The following is a 20,159-nucleotide window of genomic DNA, read 5'->3' on the forward strand; positions in this document are numbered from 1 at the left end:
TCACTCAGACTCACGTCCATCGAGTTGGTGATGCCATCCAGCCATCTCATCCTCTGTCGTCCCCTTCTCCTCCTGCCCCTAATCCCTCCCAGCATCAGAGTCTTTTCCAATGAGTCAACTCTTCACACGAGGTGTCCAAAGTACTGGGGCTTCAGCTTTAGCATCATTCCTTCCAAAGAAATCCCAGGGTTGATCTCCTTCAGAATGGACTGATTGGATCTCCTTGCAGTCCAAGGGACTCTCAAGAGTCTTCTCCAACACCACAGTTCAAAAGCATCAATTCTTCGGCGCTCAGCCTTCTTCACAGTCCAACTCTCACATCCATACATGACCACAGGAAAAACCACAGCCTTGACTAGACGGACCTTAGTCGGCAAAGTAATGTCTCTGCTTTTGAATATACTATCTAGGTTGCTCATAACTTTCCTTCCAAGGAGTAAGCGTCTTTTAATTTCATGGCTGTAGTCACCATCTGCAGTGATTTTAGAGCCCAAAAAAATAAAGTCTGACACTGTTTCCCCATCTATTTGCCATGAAGTGATGGGACCCGATGCCATGATCTTCGTTTTCTGAATGTTGAGCTTTAAGCCAACTTTTTCGCTCTCCTCTTTCACTTTCATCAAGAGGCTTTTTAGCTACTCTTCACTTTCTGCCATAAGTCTATGCCCCAAACAGTAACGCTGAAGAAACTGAAGTTGAACGGTTTTATGAAGACCTACAAGACCTTTTAGAACTAACACCCAAAAAAGATGTCCTTTTCATTATAGGGGACTGGAATGCAAAAGTAGGAAGTCAAGAAACACCTGGGGTAACAGGCAAATTTGGCCTTGGAATACAGAATGAAGCAGGGCAAAGACTAATAGAGTTTTGCCAAGAAAATGCACCCTCTTCCAACAACACAAGAGAAGACTCTACACATGGACATCACCAGATGGTCAACACCGAAATCAGATTGATTATATTCTTTGCAGCCAAAGATGGAGAAGCTCTACACAGTCAGCAAAAACAAGACCAGGAGCTGACTGTGGCTCAGATCATGAACTCCTTATTACTAAATTCAGACTTAAATTGAAGAAAGTAGGGAAAACCACTAGACCATTCAGGTATGACTTAAATCAAATCCCTTATGATTATACAGTGGAAGTGAGAAACAGATTTAAGGGCCTAGATCTGATAGATGGACAGCCTGATGAACTATGGAATGAGGTTTGTGACACTGTACAGGAGACAGGGATCCAGACCATCCCCATGGAAAAGAAATGCAAAAAAGCAAAATGGCTCTCTGGGGAGGCCTTACAAATAGCTGTGAAAAGAAGAGAGGCAAAAAGCAAAGGAGAAAAGGAAAGATATAAGCATCTGAATGCAGAGTTCCAAAGAATAGCAAGAAGAGATAAGAAAGCCTTCTTTAGCGATCAATGCAAAGAAATAGAGGAAAACAACAGAATGGGAAAGACTAGAGATCTCTTCAAGAAAATTAGAGATACCAAGGGAACATTTCATGCAAAGATGGGCTCAATAAAGGACAGAAATGGTATGGACCTAACAGAAGCAGAAGATATTAAGAAGAGGTGGCAAAAAAAAAAAAAAAGAAGAGGTGGCAAGAATACACAGAAGAACTGTACAAAAAAGATCTTCACAACCCAGATAGTCATGATGATGTGATCACTAATCTAGAGCCAGACATCTTGGAATGTGAAGTCAAGTGGGCAGAAAGTAAAGAGGAACTAAAAAACCTCTTGATGAAGGTGAACAAGGAGAGTGAAAAAGCTAGCTTAAAACTCAACTAAAGATCATGGCATCCGGTCCCATCACTTCATGGCAAACAGATGGGGAAACAATGGAAACAGTGATAGACTTTATTTTCTTGGGCTCCAAAATCACTGCAGATGGTAACTGCAGTCATGAAATTAAAAAATGCTTGCTCCTTGGAAGAAAAGCCATGACAAAGTTAGATAGCATATTAAAAAGCAGAGACACCACTTTGCTGACAAAAGTCCACATAGTCAAGGCTATGGTTTTTCCAGTAATCATGTATGAATATAACAGTGGGACCATAAAGAAGGCTGAGCACCAAAGAATTAATGATTTCAAACTGTAGTGCTGGAGTCCCCTGGACAGCAAGGAGATCAAACCAGTCAATCCTAAAGGAAATCAACTTTGAATGTTCATTGGAAGGACTTTGGCCACCTGACGTGAAGGGCTGACTCACTGGCAAAGACCCTGATGCTGGGAAAGATGGAGGGCAGGCGGGGAAGGGGGCGACAGAGGACAAGATGGATGGACGACATCACTGACTCAATGGACACAAGTTTGGGTGAACTTCAGGAGACAGTGAAGGACAGAGAAGCCTGGTGTGCTACAGGTCATCGGGTCTCAGCAGTGGGACACGACCTAATTACCGAACAAGAGCAATAAGGAGATAGAAAAGTAAAATCTAATTCAAGCTGAAAGAGTAGTCAGTCCTCCATATCTGCAGGTTCAAACAAAGATTGAAAATATTTTTTAAAAAGGAAAAGAAAACAACCCTTCGGAAAGTTTCAAAAAGCAAAACTTGAATTTGCCATACACCAGCAAGTATTTACATAGCAGTTACATCTGCATTACGTTATATACTACAAACGTGTACATATTATATACATATGTACAGATTAAATACATATTAGAAGCCTGGCATGTTCATGGGGTCAGAGAGTCAGGTCAGAAACGACTTAGCGACTAAACAATAACATTATAAGTAATTTAGAGATTATTTAAAGTATATGGGAGTATGTGCATAAGTTAGATGCAAATACTGTACCATTTTATACAAAGGCCTTCTTATCTGAGACTGTAAAAGAACCAATGCCCCACAGATACCAAGGGTGACCGTACTTTGAGTCTAATCAAGGAGACAGATAAATAAGCACAAAACACCACATCAGGTACTACAATGCAGAGAAACAAAAAAACTCATGAAACACAATGGAAGAACAATTTTTGTGCAAGCTCAGTCAGTCAGTCATATCTGACTCTTTGTAACCCCATGGACTATAGCCCTTCAGTCTCCCCTGTCTATGGGATTTCCCAGGCAAGAATACCGGAGTGGGCTGCCATTTCCTTCTTAAAACAATGTGACTGCCTGCCAGCTGAGTCCAGTACCACATTAAGAAAATAATATAACATGAACAAGTGGGGTTTATCCCAGGAATGCAAGACTGTTCAGTTAAGAAAACCTTTTAATATATAATATAGTCATTAATCTAAGCTGAAAAACATGGTTTTCTACACAGATGAGAAATCTACTGACAGAATTCAACACCCATTTGCAATTCAATAATCAAGGAAGAAGGAATTAAGGGAGACATCTTCAACACGATACAGACTTTAATCCTACAACCATTATCTTATTCAATAAATAACAGAGGCATTTCCATTAAGACTAAGAACAATGTTACTGTTGGTAGCAATGGTACTGATGGTGTTGATGCCCACCATCTCTGCTACTGTTCAACACTGAACTAGAGGTATTAGCCAATCCAAGCAGATAAGAAAAATCAGTTATAAGATAGGTAAAGAAGTAAACATTCTTTCTGCAGATCATATAACAGTACACCTGAAAAACTCCAAAAAATCAATGCTAAGACTAAGTAAGAAATAGAATAATTTAGTGAAAAAGTAGGATATAAAATTAACTTACAAAAGGAGTTTTGGGTTAACATATACACACTACTGTACATAAAACAGATAATTTTTGAAATAATATTGAAAAGTAATAATCAGAGGACTTAATGGCAGAGAAAAATCCTATTTACAATAACAACAACAAAGAAGATTAAATAACTTAGGAATAAATTGAACACTGCATAAAGTCTATATGAAAAAAATGTTAACACGTAACTGATAAGACTGAGCAACATAAAGGTGCATCGCATTCTTAGCCATGACGTCATATGTGCATGCGTGCTCCGTCACTTCAGTTGTGTCCAAGTTCCTGTGACCCCATGAACTGCAGCCCTCCAGGCTCCTCTGTCCATGGGGTTTCCCCAGCAAGAATACTGGAGTGGGCTGCTATGGCCTTCTCCAGGGAATCTTGCTAACCCAGGGACTGAACGCATATCTCTTGCATTGCAGGCAAATTCTTTACCACTGAGTAACCAGGGAAGCCCATGATGATATTAAAAGAAGTAATTTCTTCCTTACTTAATTTACAAATTCAATGCGAGAAAAATATGTAACAAGTTAAATTATACAGTTAGACAAGTTACACTACAGTTGATATGGAAAAATCAAACATGCAATAACAGCCAGGAAAACAATGAAAAAGGAACATCACAAGAGGACTAAATTTGTCAGACATGAAAACATACCATAAAGCATCTATAATTAAAGCAGCATGGCAGGAGCACAAGAATAAACAAAGAGACCAGAATAAAAAGCCAAGTTAGACCATACACACACACAAATTTAATACATAACAAAGGTGACACCTAAATCACTTAATTACAAACGGACTTACCAATAAATAATACCAGGAAAATTAGGTAGCCATTTGGAAAAATACAAAATTAGATCCATATCTCACACCACACACAAGAATAAACTCCAAATGAATTAGGAATCTAGATATAAAGAATGAAAACTCAAATAAATGGCTAAAAGAAAACATACATGAGTTGTACTTTTAATTTTCTAATTCTAAGAATCTAGAGACAATTTTAAAATCTGTTTAATTTGACTAAATAATTTTAAAACTGAATAACATGTTAAAAAGACAAAAGACAACTGAAAAACTAGGGAAATACTTATAACATATGCTACATCATGGCAGCTGGTCCCATCACTTCATGGGAAATAGATGGGGAAACAGTGGAAACAGTGGCAGATTTTATTTTTGGGGGCTCCAAAATCACTGCAGATGGTGACTGCAGCCATGAAATTAAAAGACACTTACTCTTTGGAAGAAATGTTATGACCAACCTAGATAGTATATTCAAAAGCAGAGACATTACTTTGCCGACTAAGGTCCGTCTAGTCAAGGCTATGGTTTTTCCAGTGGTCATGTACAGATGTGAGAGTTGGACTGTGAAGAAGGCTGAGCGCTGAAGAATTGATGCTTTTGAACTGTGGTGTTGGAGAAGACTCTTGAGAGTCCCTTGGACTGCAAGGAGATCCAATCAGTCCATTCTGAAGGAGATCAGCCCTGGGATTTCTTTGGAAGGAATGATGCTAAAGCTGAAACTCCAGTACTTTGGCCACCTCATGGGAAGAGTTGACTCATTGGAAAAGACTGATGCTGGGAGGGATTAGGGGCAGGAGGAGAAGGGGACGACCAAGGATGAGATGGCTGGATGGCAACACGGACTTGATGGACGTGAGTCTGAGTGAACTTCGGGAAATGGGATGGACAGGGAGGCCTGGAGTGCTGCGATTCAGGGGGTCGCAAAGAGTCGGACACGACTGAGCAACTGAACTGAATTGAACAATAGGTTAATAGTCCTAACATACAGAACTCTTAAAAACAAAGGGAAGAAAACAAAAAAAAACAGAAAGCAGGAAAAAGACATGAACAGACAATTCACACAAAAAAGATTAAAATAGCCTTTAAAATATAAAAAATGATCAAATTCACTCGTGTTAGAGAAATTCAGGTTAAAACAACACTGAGACACCATTTCTCATCTATTAGATAAGGAAAATTTTTTAAATAACAAACCTTTCTGTTCCTGAGGATGTGAGCAAACAGGCACTCAGTACACTGCTGACGGGAATACAAACCTGCACATTCATTCTGGAAGGAGCTTCAGCAATGCCTGGCAAAATCACACACGCACTTACTTCTGAACCCAGCAGTCGATGGCAGCCCACTCCAGTTCTCTTGCCTGGAAAATCCCACGGACAGAGGAGCCTGATAGGCCGTGGTCCATGGGGTCGCGAAGAGTTGGACACGACTGAGCGACTTCCCTTTCACTTTTCACTTTCATGCACTGGAGAAGGAAATGGCGACCCACTCTAGTGTTCTTGCCTGAAGAATCCCAGGGACAGGGGAACCTGGTGGGCTGCCGTCTATGGGGTCGCACAGAGTCGGACACGACTGAAGCGACTTAGCAGCAGTCCAATTCTAGGAATAAATCCTGGGAATACATTACCAGCAATATAAAACTACATACACACTGCCACATTCTTCACAAATGTAAAGTACTGGGGGAAAGGTAGCTAAATGTCTACATATAGGAAGGTGACTGACTGATCAACCTATGGCACATCCAGACAATGGAGCACTGTACACCTGTAGAAAAAATGAAGATCTCTATGATATGCAACACTTTCCAAGACACAGTGATGAGTCAAGAAAACCAGAGTTCAAAAGTACCTACAGATATGCTGTCTCAATGTAAGAACAGAAACGATACATGAAAATACATGCTTCTGTTCACTGGAACAAAAATAGAATAAACCAAAAACTACAGAGGTAGGTTACCTACAGGGAACAGGTGAGAAAGGAGTGCAAAAGACTAGGAAATGGGAGCAGGGGAGCAGGAATAAGGAACAAGTGACACTCCTTTGAATATTTAGTTTTAAATAATTCTGACTCTTAGAACCACAGTAACTTTGAGAGAAATTCAAATGGCATAAAATCATAATAAATGAAACTAACTGTATTAAACAAGAATAACCCAGGAAACAGAAGGGGGAAACGAGGATGGGCAAAGGGAGAAGGAGGAGAAGAAAGCGGAGAAAGGGGAGGCGAAGAATGGGGGGCCGGAGACAAAGGAAAGGCAGGACAGAAGAATATCCTGCCTGGACACTATGAGGCTAAAGATAGAGAATTAGATACAAAGCGTATTAATACAGTATTTCTCACAGGGGTACAGGTTAATAATTCTCAAACTACTTTATGTGTGTAACAGAACAGAACAAATATGTGAATAGAATGTAGGTACTAAAAACTTAAGTTTCTCACTGTGGGAGGAAAAATTACAAAGAAAGGAGAAATGCTAAATAAGCACTGTTGTACTGGACTGGAAACAGCTATCAGTACTGTTTCTAATATATGTGTGTGTGTGTGTATATATATGCTATACACACATACACATGTACATACTGGCCTCCTAGCTTTGCCCCCTGGGTAGTAAGTGTTGCAGACGGATATTAAAATAAAAGGGCAAAAGTTGGAGGAGAAACAGAATTCACATAATCTGCAATTATCTCCTACAACTACTCAACTGAAAAAAGAACAACTGTAAATGTAGAACTCACAGTTCACAGTAAAGAAACTCAGCAGATCTCTCTCAAAGCGATAAAGTAATCACCAGTAGTAAGACATACCAAGAGCATAATCCCTAAGATGCTGAGCTGAGGACAACATCATTTTTGCAGTATTCGTCCCCTAAATGCACAAGTTCAGTCTGATGATGAGAAAACACTGGACAAACCCAAACTGAGGAACATTCTAGAAGATACTTGACCAGTACTTTTCAAAAGTGACATGGTCATGAAAGACTAGGACAGTGTGAGAAATGTACATATTGAAAGAGACTTTGGAGAAATGACTAATTTCAATGCAGGTTCCTAGACAGGATCCTGAAACAGAAAACGGACAGTCAGTTGAATATTTGGTGAAATTCTAATAACGGTTGTAGTTTAGTTAATAATATTATACCAATGTTAGTTTCCTATTCTTGATAATTATGTTACGGTTATGTGAGCATCAGGGGAAGAAGGTAAGAAGTATAAGGAAACTACTATTTTTGCAAGTCTAAAATCAGATCAAAATAAAATTTTTTTAAGAACAGTAAAGAAGCCTGAGCAAAGTTAGAGGAATTACCCTCAGACAGAAGGAGGAAACCTGTTCCAGAGAGGAAAGAATCAAAGTCGGAAGGAACCCACAGAGATAGTGACGCATGGAGTGGAAAACAGAAGAGAGCTAGGGGAGCTCTTTTTTGCTGTCTGCTCCCGTGTATGAACCAGCAGCACCAAATGGGAAAACATATCATTATTACACAGCTCAGAAGACCAAATGATAGCTTTAGAATGGGGGCTGCTTACCGGAATGACCACGCCATGGTTAGAAGTTTGGAACTTTCAGAGGCAAGAGGAGATCGAGACTGAGTTGACAGCTGAAAATGGCTTGCTGAGGAAGTCTCCACAAAACCCCCTGAACTACGCAGTCTGGAGAAACTCTGTGGTGAACACATCCATGTCCTGGAATCATGGTACACCCTAACTCACAGTGACAGAAGCGCCTGTTCTCAGAATCATTCCAGATCTTGTCCAATATATCTCTTCATCTGGCTATCTATCTGTGTCCTTTACCATACCCTTTATTATTAATATATAATAAACTGCTAAGTATTAAAAAAAAAAAACTCCTGGCAGATAGGGAAAGGGGGAATCAAATTTCTGAGAATTATGGAGACAGGTACTATGTCTGTGTTTCATTCATATTATTTAAATGTTCCAATCTTCACATTTTTTAGAAATTCATTTGTTCATAACTTTAATAACTGGCAACACTGGGAATGACAAGATTTAAAAATAATGACATTCACTAAACTTACTGTGACAATCACTTCATGATGCATGTAAATCAAATCATTATGCTGTACAACTTAAGCTTAGGCAGTGCTTTATGTCAATTATACCTCAAAAAAGCTGGAGGGAAAAATAAAACTTATAACTCTGGGAGGGAAAAGTGACTTGCAATATGTGCTGTTTAAGATAAATGTTTTCTGATCTTTACACGAATTTAAAGTTATATTTAACAGTGATCCTCAAAATGATAAATCATTATTTCAAAACTACCATCAACACTGAAGCTTCATAGCCTGGTTTATACTAGATGCCAAAAATATCTTGTCATCTCTGGGGTTCTACTTCTATAAATTGACCAGAGTGTTCATTAACTAATGAGTGTAAGAACCAGTGACCTATAAAGTGAATTACTAATTAGCATTCGTAAAAATGTATAATTAATATTACATAAAGTTTATACTTCATCCCACTGTTTGGAGTTGCTTTTAATTTATTATCACAATCACATTTTGTTTTCTACAAACTGAATGGACCAGTTCTGTATCTGGGCTTTTCTGATGGCTCAGTGGTAAAGGACCTGTCCCAATGCAGAAGAGTTTAATGAGGGAGAATTCAATATCCTACAACTGTTAAATGCATTCAGGATTTTTCTCAGGACCCAAGAAAGAGAGGACAGGAAGGCAGAGATCTGCCAGGACCCTGGAAGATAAAAAGAAACACAAGACTCCATGGATACCAGAAAAGAAAAAACTGCATTCACAACTGCCATGATGCTGAGGAGCTAAAGATTTAGAAGTACAATACTAAAGAAAGGAAGGTGAACAGAAATTATCACGTGAACATTTCAAATTAAGGTACTCACATATCACAGGGCATCTGAAAAGGTACGCTCAAGGCACGGGAAAGCAAATAAAAGCACGGCAGACAGAAACAGGATACACAAGCACAGCACAGTAGAATGAGAATTTACATTTTTGGAATGAAAATAGGTATGCTATTACGAAATCTAAAACAAAATTCACTTGAATAAAATACATACAAGCTGTCCAAGAAACTTCTTGAATTTTTATGATGAAATACGAGTCTCCAAAGAACTACCTGAAGAGTTATTCTTTGTAGATTACGTTAGTGAAAAAGTTGGAGAAGTACTATAAATAATTATGAAGGAGTTCTGCTGGAACTCATTGACAATGCTAGTGAGGCAGGTAACAGGAAACTGAGGGCAATCAGTAGCAAAACCTGGGCTTGCTTTGTCTGAACTTGCTTTAACTTCTCTAGACAGAGTATGTCACTGATTTCAGACACTGGTTACTGATTAAAAGAAAGTGGCTCTATTTCTTTTGCTCTAGATTGAATCTATTGAAATATATCTATCTTTTCTTGTTCGTGGATAAATAAAAGAGAATGGTTAAGATTTGTTTTTATTTCATAATTCAATATTAATCTTTAAGTTGCACTGACTTGTTTACAATAAAAAATTATAAAGCTAAAAACTTAGTTTTCTTAGTCAAAACAATCTAAAATAGTGCGTAATTTTTTTTTATGACGAGAGCTTCCTTAATCTACAAGAAAAATCCTTTTCCCTACAGTCAATGCAAATGATGTTGAACTCAAAGCGGTTTACCATACAATATGTTCAAAGTATATTACACTTTCTTTCATAAGTAGAATAATCAAATAAGATTCAAAAAATCATATATATATGTATTATACTGCTGTCTTTATCTCAATAACTATCTGGTATCTGTAAAAGCTATGTTGTTAGACACTCATTAGTCCTTTTAGGTAGTAATAAATTCAGTTCATGTTGCTCATTAAGATAAACACACAGTCTAGACAATTCAAAAGTAGAAAACTCTGACAAAATATAGTTAATTCTCAATTATATATAGTAATGAGAAACAATTTAAAAATCAACGTAACAGAGATTCAACTATTTTCATCCTCATCATTATCACCAACTTCTAACCAAGTGACAAAATTAACAGTTTGAAGAAGTCTTTTTATTTGCCCCATTCAGACTGTGTTACAGCAAAACTAATGAGAAGTCAAATGATAAGACTCTCAAAGCTAAATTACTCCCTGAAAAGAAACCTAGCTGTAAATAAACTCTAAATTATTCAATATACTGTGGCCTCATTCTTCACAGATGGCTAGCTAAGGTCCAGAACACTAGCAGTGAAGTGAAGCAAGAGAATTGGAGAGTTCCTTTAGTTCTGTTATTAATTTCCAAAACCGTATAAAATAGACCACTCAATATTCACAGGTCATTTTTTCAATGGGAAAAAGCTCAGAGTAAATAATCTAAGAAGCAGTTCAGTTCAGTTGCTCAGTTGTGTCCGACTCTTTGCGACCCCATGAACCTCAGCACGCCAGGCCTCCTTGTCCATCCCCAGCTCCCAAAGTCCACCCAAACCCATGTCCATCGAGTCGGTGATGCCATCCAACCGTCTCATCCTCTGTCGCCCCCTTCTCCTCCTGCCCTCCATCTTTCCCAGCATCAGGGAACAGCTTACTAGTATGCATACAGATGGCTATATAGAAATAGATACAGGATGCTTGGGGCTGGTACACTGGGATGACCCAGAGGGATGGTACGGAGAGGGAGGCAGGAGGGGGTTCAGGATAGGGAACACATGTACACCCATAGCAGATTCATGTTGATATATGGCAAAACCAATACAATATTATAATTAGCCTCCAATTAAAATAAATAAATTTAAATTAAAAAAAAGAAATAGATATGTATAGATATGTGTGTTTACATGAATCAGTGCATATTTCTTAGAAGCAACCCTAGCAACAGTGAGCACACACAGTGCCCAGATCTTGGTTTCTAATACCATTCTCCAATAAAGGGCACTGGAGCTTCTTGGAGAAACGGCTGATTCTAGGACTGGGGCAGGATATATACAAGATGAGCCTGGAGCATCTCGTACTGCCGGAAAGAAGAATGTGCTTTTTAAAAAAACCCCACCAGAACAGAACAACAAAAAAAGTCTCAAAAGAATATAAGAGCCAACTGAAAAAGCTTCTAAAGGCCAAAGCTAGAACAATCTGAGCAACAAAATTAATAAATAATGGATTATATACTATATTACCGTATAAAGTAAGACTGAATTTTATGCAAAGTATAAAATACCCAAGAGTCAATCAATACTGATGTAAATAAATGACTGAATAAATAAATATGAGAAAAGAGGCAAATCTCCTTCGCAGAAAAATCCCCCAAATTTATGTACATAGCACGGTTAAGGAGGTAGAAGATAATACCCCGTGCGTTAAGAGTGTGTTTCATATAATGACTTTTTTCTAAAAAAGTACAATATAAAAAGCAGGGGGTAACTTTACAATGTACAGAGCTGACGCTGTCAACAGCCAGGTGATCAAAGTTAACATCAACAACGGTAGGCAGACTGACAGTATCTACTCTTGATCCAAGAACTGCACTTCACCTCAGTGGTCTTTCTCCCCAAGCACGTTACCCGGTTGAATAATGAGAAAAGAATCACACAAACCCCAACCGAGGCACAATCTACACTCACCCGCTCCTGTGCCCTTGCCTGGAGAATCCCATGGACAGTGGAGCCTGGCAGGCCATGGTCCACGGGGTCGCAGAGAGTCGGACACGACTGAGGCAACCGAGCACGCACACAGCACTGTAATCGCCTGACCTGATATCCCCAAAACTATCACCTGTCATCAAAAACGAGGTGTCCTCGCGAGAGACTGCTAAGAGGACACATGACAACTAAGTTCTGGATTTGTTCCAGGGTGGAATCCTGCAATAGAAAAAGCATGTTCAGAGAAAACCAAGGCATCTCCACACACATTAGGTAATGATGTATAAATACTGGTTCACGAATTGCCACAAATGTGCAATATAACGTAATATGTTGATAATGTGGGAAACTGGGAATAGTGTACACAGGAATCTGTACACTATTTCTACAATAATTGTTAGTCTAAAACTATTCTAAAATAAGTTTACTACAAAATAATCAAAGAATATTGTGCTATAGTATTATATAATATGTATTGTTTTGTTAATATTAATACAAACTTATGCTATTAAAATATTTTCATGCACTTGGAAAACACAATATAACTGGCAATTTAACTGCTGTATTTATAAATATTTATATTTAAAATCCTATATTACAAAACTCCATGAACTGAACTCTTTCATACTATCAACTTGGAAATTCAATCAATATTTAGGTGTCAGGAACTGAGACAGGTCCGTGGGAGTCAATGAGCCAAAGAAAATAAGATGTGGTTCCTGTGTGCATGGAAATGGAGAGAGTGGAAGAGAAAGACAAGCACACAATCACACATGTAAATGTAAACTGCAACTGTGGTAAATGTACGATGTTACTCTCATCGGGGAGGTTAGATTATGTGCTAAAGAAGCAAAACTTCAGGCGAGGCGTGAAGGACAGAAGCCAACAAGTGAAACAAAGTAAAGAAAGAGTGGTCTAGACAGGGAGAAAAGCGTGTGCCACAGCCGTGTAACGCAAGAGCAAGACGAGTGCAAAGGACTGGTGACGGCCAGCGTGGGTGAAACGGAGAGTTGCGGCTGGAGGGCTAAGCGCTGTTATGGAGCTTTGTTTTTACCCAAAAAGCAATGAGAAGCCGTAAAAAGACTGGGAGGGAGGAGGGAAGAGTTGACAATCAGACGTGTTTCAAAATAAATCACTGTGCCTTTAGGATGGATAATGAATTAGAGATGATCTGAAGGAGAAGTGGGTAAGGAAGAAAGAAGGCTACTGTAGAAATTTCAAGCAAGATACAGTAACAAAGGAAAGTGGTGGTGGTGGAAGTGGGAAACACTCGACAGATTTAAGAGATATTTGGAAAGTGAGACTAATAAAAACTTGTTGACAGACTGGACATATCAGGGAGAGGGAGTGAAGGGTCACTCCTACTTTCCAGGAGTTTCGAACTGGAAAGATAATGGAGTCATTCACTAAAATAAAAAACAAAGAAAGAGGAAAAAACATAGTGGGGCGGGGGTTGAGAATGAGGGAGACGTCAGTTTAGTTTCAGACCTTGTATATGAGATATCTTTAATATATTCCAGAGACGTGCCAACTTAAAGATATACAGACCTAGAGCTCAGAGGAGATAGAAAACACTTACATCCTTAGAAAAGCTGACATCTTTATCCTAGAAAAGCAGCTAACCATAATCCCCAAACATCCAAGGAAAATATTAGACTCTGACCATCTGGATTTAGTTAAAACAAAAAGCTGAGAAAAAACATGGCAGTAATATTTCATCAGCTAAAACAAAAACTACACAGCACGCGAAACAGATATTTTTAAAAATCTTATTTCAATAGTATATTTATTATGTCACCAACCATACAGTATTTTAAAGTTTCAGCAGGGCTGGCCAATGTCTTTGGAAATATTCAACACCTGCGCTGGGCAATTAAGTGGAGACTACCCCCCCTATTTTATCATAACTAATTTAAACAGCCACATGTGGCACGTGGCTACTATGTCAGACAGCAGCAGTTTAGGGCTTTCTCATGAACTTCATCCAATCCCCAACATCTACTTTGTGAATTAACTGACAGCAGGTGTGAGGGATAGAGGGATTAAAGAAGTAGACTCTTCCATTCCATTTGCTCATTATCTGAATTTTTATTTCAAGAATATATCTTAGTTGTAATGCTGAAAATATGCTTAATTTTAAAAGTAAATAATACACTATACAGAAAAATGAGGAAATACAGAAATAACAAAAATAATCTATAAACGCACCTTTAAGAAACAATCTACAATTTACATTCAGTCAAACGTGAAGAGGATCTACATTTTTAGCCCTTTTGTTAGAAGGAGCACCAACGGCTCCGGTTGCTCTCTCTTGAGTTTGATCACAGCTCTCTTCTCCCCCGTCCCCATCCCCAACACTTCAGAAATCCTATGAGAAAGCCATCAGCTCTAGAACTCCACTTCAAGGCTGCCAAAGACAAACAATAGTCCTCTTGCTTACCTCCCTTTCACCACCATCACCCTCTGCCACCAATGTCTCACACTTTAACCAGAAACCACACAAACTCACTTAGTCACTACAGTGAAAGAGAGTACATGCTTTGGAGTCAAGCAACTTTGTGAGTCTCCTTTAATTAGTCCAATTCGTTGGACTAATTACTTCTACTGGTTTCTACACCTATTTCCTTATTTAACAGAAAATAAGACTACCTAAAACACATAAAGCATCTATAAAGCGTAATGCCTAGCCTGTTATGGACTTCTACATCCTGGTGCTATCGTAGATGCTTAATGTAGAGCTCTGAAACAAAACACAGAGCCATCCTAGAGGTTATATTCCCCTGGCTTAAGCCCAAGGACTCTTTCTACCTGGGATGTGAATTCCTGATCCATCCCTTATTAGGTACTTTACAAAGTACTTTACCAGAATACCATATTCCTCTTCTCTTGGACAAAGCTTTTCCAACCAACGTGCCAAGAATGAATTATGGATGCGCTAAAATACTGACTGCCCCCCCACTCCCTGGCCCCTCAGCTTTCAGGGAGCCAGGGAGTCTGCCATACAAATAATCATTTTATGTGTGCCACAATGCAATAAAGTTTGGAAACCTCGCTCTAACACACTGTCTCACGTTGGCAGAACGTCGGAGCTGGCAGCTTCCTTCCTCTAGACGATCTAGGTCTCACCACCAACTCTGTCATTCTCACGATTCTGCTTCAGACAGTGGCGTCCCAGTTCTCCCAAAGGATCTCAAAGGATCAAGCCTGAACATCAAGGAGCTGCGAGTCCAACGCCACACAGATACACAAAAAGGGAAACAAAAACTCTCAGGTGACAGGATGGCAGAGATGCTACCAAATTTTCACAAAGCATTTGAGCAATTTCCAGCAGTATCTGCCTATAACTATTTTAAGGCAGAAGTTTAGAAGTAATGGAGGAAAGATGAAAGAGAAAGTCACAAAGGAAAGAGAAAACGAAAATGTGTACTTTTGTAGAGAACAGCTGAGGATTTGTAAGAGCTGTTCAGTGGCTTCCACGACTGGCTAAAGTAGGAGACACTAAAGAGAACAAGATTATTTTCAAGTTCCTTTGTTTTAGTCTTTTTTTTTTCATACTTCCTGGAACTAATGCTGGTGAATACCTGACTTTTAGACCGTTATAGTCCCTAAGTCATCATCATCCATATTTCGTGGAACTACTCTTTCCAATCTGTACATATATCATTAGTTTTTCATCCATAACCATATTCTCTTAAACTCTCTATTAAATTTACTTACTCCATCCTCAATTTACTCCTTATCCCATCCCAAATCCATCATTCTGGAATGTATTTACACCTCCAGACTCTTACAATGCTAAGTCTATTACTTAAAAGCCTTATTTTCACATTTCCCACTCCTCATATGTCATCTCACACACACACACACGGACTTATATCTACCCCACAGGAAAACTATCAAATAACACTCCATAGGCCTCCTCCAAGTTCATTTCTTTTCGTCATACTTTTTGATATGAAATCAGGTGTTCAATTGTTGCAAATTAATAAAGGAAGAGACCTTCTTAATGTCTGAAAGAAAATCAGGTGCGATACCTCCAACTTGTACCAGAAGGGATGTAAAGAAAACAGGCTAGCAGCATTCTGGAGCAGGAGTTGTCTGGATTCGGTAGCTCAGTGTGGATTCAGATAACCCAGGTTCAACCCGGGCTCCACCAGTGTAATCCTGAGCAGATGAGCTTCAGTTAACCATTTAGTTCCAATTTCTTTATCTGTGTGCGTGCTCACTCAGTCGTGCCCGACTCTTTGCAACCCTATGGACCGTAGCCCACCAGGCTCCTCTATCCATGGAATTCTCCAGGCAGAAATACTGGTGTGGGTTGCCATGCCCTCTTCCAGGGGATCTTCCCAACCTTGGGATTGTGTCTATTGTGTCTCCTGCACTGGCAGGCGGATTACTGACCACTGCACCACCTGAGAAGCCCCTTAATCTACAGAAATGAAAAGCTTAGCTGAGTTACACGGCTGCTGCGAGGGTGGGATGAGGTGGGTGGTCACACAAAGCACCCAGCACGATGCCCGGCCCACAGCAAGCAGACAGACGGACAGCGCCGGGTATCAGTCTTCTGGCTTCCTCATTACCTTAGAAGGAAACCAATTTAGCATGGTTCATTTTTTTATAAAGGTACGTTTTCTGTTGCCACCCCCCCCAAAGTAAGGATACTAGATAGAGGGAAAATAAAATTTTGAGCAGAAGACACTGGTCACTCTGTATGGACTATGATGAGCTGTATAGTTCTCTTCAAGTTTAAACATCCTATAAAATAGGCGTCAAACATTTTAGAAGGTCAACCCTTGATCAACAAACACTTCATCAAATCAGCAAATTTCAATATGCACTCTGAACTGACATTAAGCTTGGAAGGATACTAATTTATTCACAAAAGAGAATTATCATTAAATTCTTAATCTAGAGGTAATATGGAGAGAAAGGAGATGTCAAGATGAGCAGCAAGAAGACTTAGGGATCACACCAGTGAAACATGCTTTGCCCTTTCTAAATAAGCTGAAGGCCGAAGCAGATACCTTAAGTGAAAAATAAGAAAATGAAAATAAAGTACAGTAGAAGTTTAAACTTTTACTGAGCTGTACCCAGTGGGTTCGTGATATTTAATATGTATTCAATAATCATAAACCTATCAATTTATAAATCCACTGGATCTCTACAATATTGGCCACAAAGAGCTATCCCTAAAAAGAAACCTCAAAACCACAAATCAGGAATTAAGTAAGTAGGCAGCCTTACTTCCTTCTCTAGGTCTACGAAGGAATTTAGAAACACTGAAATTCTGAGGTACCTAGAGATTTCATCACTATAAAGCTAGAATCTCTGCATTCTACTCTCCATGGTGCCCAAACTAGCTATGTAGAGTTTGAAAAGAAAAAAAAAAGCTCCACACACACACGCACACACAAAAGGTTTTCATTAACTTCAAGAAGACATTGCCGAAGGAGTGGTTTTTAATCTACTAGAGGTTATATATCTCATTTAAGAATTTTCTTCAGAGGGGAGAAAATGCACTGAAACAAAACTCTGCCCATAATTTCGGGGGTGGGGATGAGGAAGTCCCCTGAAACTCACAGACCATGGACTCCCTAAGGCATGACCCAGGATTTAGGCAAACGAATTTATCAATTTGAAAAAGAAGGAAAGTAACTGAGGCAGAGATTTTAATCCAAAAAATAAAATAAAATTAGAAATATTTGCTGTTTTCTCAGTTAAGAAGCGTTAGACCTGGTGGCTGGGAGGGAGGGTTGAGCAAGGAAAAACAAAAGTGGGATTAAAACAGTACTGACATGTAATCTGTTGTCTTCAAATCGAAAGAGCAGCAATAAAAGGGCCACCTCCTACAGCCTTAACACAGGAAGGATTTAACCAATTTTTGTGCACATTCCCACACCAGTGAGGTTAATTAAACAGCAAATGGGAACACACACACACCTGCCACTTTTGCAGGTGAAAGCACAAGTTTAACAAAAGCCCTTCAAATCTTCCATCTTTTTCTTCCTTAAGAACCGACTCAGAGAAATTACATGTTTTAATCTAGGCGAAAAGGAAGGGAGGGGGACAGAAATCCTAAAAGGGGGATGGTTAAAAGGATGTGCAGGAAGTGGAAAGTACAAACTTTTTGAGATCAAAGAGCTCAACAGGGCGGATAAGAACACAAAGGAAGTAATAATAAAATAAAGTAAAAGGGAAAAGGGTCTAGAAACTGTTCTTAAAAAAACAAAAACAGCAACAAAAACCTCTTTCCTTTTTCCTAGACACGTAAACAGTAGTAACTTGGCAAAGAGGAACGGACGAGACGACAGCACAACTTCCTTCCCAAACTCCAGCATTCCTTGGACGTCCTCACCAGCACAGTCAGGCTTGGGACATTTCCTAGGCAAGGCTCCTCCCTGCACCACAGCCTGAGGAAACCTCTGAGCAGGGACTATCGCTGCGGGAGAGAGGAAGTGGCGGATGCAGGGAAAGAAGATCAGCAATACAGGCTGGACACCAAACCTGAGGGTGGCCCACTCGCAGACTCAGTCGAAAAGACTCGGATCCTGCAGTCCCTTTCCCCACTCAATGCATTCACAACCGGGAGGGTGCCGCCCTGGGAGGGCCGGTCCTACCTCTTCACCCGGCTGTTTCGGGGGCACACTCAGGGTGACAAGAGGGACGAGGGGGTAGAAATCCAAGGCCGAGTACCTGGGTAGAGAGAGATGGCACACACAGTCTAAGGGCAGGAGTGCCCTGTGAGAGTACGGAACAGCGAATCCCAGAGGCAACGTGTCCGGCCGGGCAACCAGCTCCAAGCAGCCTTACCCCGCCTCCTTCCCAGCCGGGCAGCTCCGCCCTCACCTGTCTGCAGGGACGCCGGCAGCACTCACGTCGAGGATTATCCTCGCCTCTGCTCCCAGAAGTCGCCTCAGCCCTGGCCAAAAGTGAGCGGAAACGCGACCTGGGCCTTTTCCTTCTTCCCCTCCCGCCACGCACCTCGGCTCCTCCGGGGCGGGGAGCAACTGCAACTGTCACAGCCTCACACTGTCCAACCTCCGAGGCTACTCGGACCGGCAGCCTCTCCACCGGCGGCGGCCTACAGCTCCTGCACCCGGAGTAGCGGAGCCGGAAGTGAGGGGACCGGAAGTAGCGTTGTCCGTGGCCCTGGACGGCCTCTCTCTCCCTCAATCTGGCCAGCCCAGCCACGTCTCGATGGTGCCAGCGCACCTTCCGCGAGGTCCCCTCTCCAGGGGGGCGGGCCCCGTCCCGCCCACTGCGGCCCTAGCAACCACATCCGGGACTCAGCCGGCGCCGTTGCCCGGGTAATTTTCTGGCTGCGGCCAGGTCCTAGAGGGGTGTGAGCCCGGGTACAGATACACCTGCCCGAGCTTGCCCCAGGGCGGTCCAGGAGCCCTTAGCATAACTTTCTCACTCACACACCTCAGTCTCACGCGTTAGGCTTTCCCCCAAGCAGATGGTGAGCCGGTGGCGGGAGGGCGCCTCGCAATCCCAGGAGAGCCAAAGCTTCTTTCTCAACTGCCGGAGAGCACGCAGAAGGTTATTCCAACTCCGCGGGCGTTGAGAGGGTGGAGGGAATGCGGGGTTTAGGGAGCAGACGGGATGCGGGTGCCTCACTCTCCTTCCCCAGTGCCCCCCCCACCGCTGTCCACTCACGCCCACCCTCTTCTGGACGACCAGACTAGACTCCCTTGTTCAGCATCCCTGAGTTATGATTTGCTGTCTTTGTGATCACTTTCTGCTCTGCTTGCTCGCAGAGAGTGGATCCGTGATACTTTTCTCTCGTGATCCTCTTTACTCAGATGACCGATTTCTGCTTTCTTTGCTTGCCCCATTGCTTAATAGATCACTGCCCTGTCTACAGAGTCCTCCGAACAGTCCTCTCGGATCCCGTGGTAGTCTAAGTGAAGGCCCCAACCTGCACTTTGGCTATTCTGCCTGTCCCCTCACAGTACGGCTCGGCAGTGGTGCTAGACACTTGAAGCTTATTTGCATACAGTACGTACCGGTATTACAGCCGCGCTAGTATCCCTTCCAGGTTCTAGACTGCTTTTGACAGCCCTGTCGCCTGCAGAAATGCCA

At 41.0% G+C, this 20,159-nt stretch overlaps 1 protein-coding gene across 3 annotated transcripts in view; it reads right to left on the minus strand.

Annotated features, from left to right (window-relative positions):
* ARFIP1 (ARF interacting protein 1) overlaps nt 1–19,165 on the minus strand; it is a 137,142-nt gene extending 117,977 nt beyond the window's left edge. For 2 of the 3 annotated variants that reach the window (XM_068989589.1, XM_068989587.1), the window contains exon 1: nt 18,921–19,146. The gene's annotated coding sequence lies outside the window, so the exon portion shown is untranslated. Of the gene's footprint in view, nt 1–18,920 lie in introns of all 3 variants that reach the window. The other variant, XM_068989588.1, reaches the window with a different exon arrangement.
* Nucleotides 19,166–20,159: the final 994 nt, after the last annotated feature.

Source organism: Capricornis sumatraensis, chromosome 17, assembly GCF_032405125.1.
Source record: "Capricornis sumatraensis isolate serow.1 chromosome 17, serow.2, whole genome shotgun sequence".
NCBI classification, from domain to species: Eukaryota; Metazoa; Chordata; class Mammalia; order Artiodactyla; family Bovidae; genus Capricornis; species Capricornis sumatraensis.